Consider the following 1303-nt stretch of genomic DNA (forward strand, 5'->3'; position numbering starts at 1 on the left):
TTTTTTTCTTGACATGCAGCGATTTAGTGTGGCGACTCAGTGTGGCGACTTTGTGATAACACCCAATTTGACTTCCCTTTGACCGGGGTCTTTTTCAGCAAATTTGACCGAATGGATAGGACACCATCCATGTACTGAAATTTCCCTAGCTACCCATGTGACCTGTTTTGCCTGATGACACCTACAACCTAGAGTTTAACAAAACAGCTGCGGGATCACTAAATGGCTGCGGGATCGCTAAATGGCTGCGGGATTGCAGAGTGTAGAAAGTGCAGTGAAATGGAGTGGCTGTGTGCGAACTAAGCAGTTTCTCCATCTCAAGCTTCGGCTGAAAAATGGAACTGTGGAGTTTGAAACATGAAAACCAATTTCATACCTAGGAGTTTCAATCGCTGATCAAAAAGATTAAATTTATGCTACTAAACTCCTTCAAATATTTTAATGTCTCATCTAGTCACTAAGAGCGGTCTCCATAGTCTCCAAACCTGCTACTGGAACCTGTCTGAGAACTAGAAGACTCCCCATAGTCACTAAAACGGCGGGATCCAGAATCACCGAAACCACCAAATCTATCGTCTATTTCCTCTTTCATCCTAGCCAGCTCTTTAAACTTGGAACCTATATCACTTTCAATCATCTTAACTTTTCTAATCTGTTGGTCAGTATGGATAAGGATAGCATTGCCCGTCCTACCAGCACGCCCTGTTCGCCCAGATCTATGCACAAAAATCTCTGAAGTTGTTGGGAGCTCATAATGAATAACCAGATCCACATTAGGAATATCAAGACCGCGTGCAGCTACATCGGTAGCAATCAGCACATTAAAAGGGCTCTCATGAAATCCAGCAAGAGTCTTCTCTCGCTGATTCTGTGAAATATCACCATGAAGAGGTTCACATGGAAGTACCCGACCCAGTGCCACCGACAGACTATCCGCATCTCGCTTTGTTTGAGTGAAAACCATACATTTGCCTAAATTGCTCCACCTTAGTTCCATTTCTTCCCAACATTTAACCGGCAGCGATTAATGACAGAGAGTCGTGTTTAATTGAAACACGTCTCTAAACAGGTGTAAAGTCATGTAATTTATTGTTTATGCTAGCATGTAATTGATCCTCATTAGAACTCTTTCCCTCAGGCACGCGGAGTTATTCAAACAACCAGTTAATAACCCAATTTTCACGCGCGGCAGTCAAAAACGGGCTCCAAAGAACCGAATATTTCTCCCAGACCACCACGAATTTTCCAAATCGGTTTCTGGGTTATCTAATTAACCCACTTGGCAACAAAACCCATGTTTTAT

General features: G+C 42.8%; 1 pseudogene; it reads right to left on the minus strand.

The window, feature by feature from the left end:
• Positions 1 to 457: 457 nt before the first annotated feature.
• On the minus strand, positions 458 to 964 carry LOC149220108 (DEAD-box ATP-dependent RNA helicase 53 pseudogene; annotated as a pseudogene).
• Positions 965 to 1303: the final 339 nt, after the last annotated feature.

Source organism: Pinus tabuliformis, chromosome Q (genome assembly GCF_031772625.1).
Source record: "Pinus tabuliformis cultivar Carrire ecotype Pingquan chromosome Q, CPIR1, whole genome shotgun sequence".
Lineage (NCBI taxonomy): Eukaryota > Viridiplantae > Streptophyta > Pinopsida > Pinales > Pinaceae > Pinus > Pinus tabuliformis.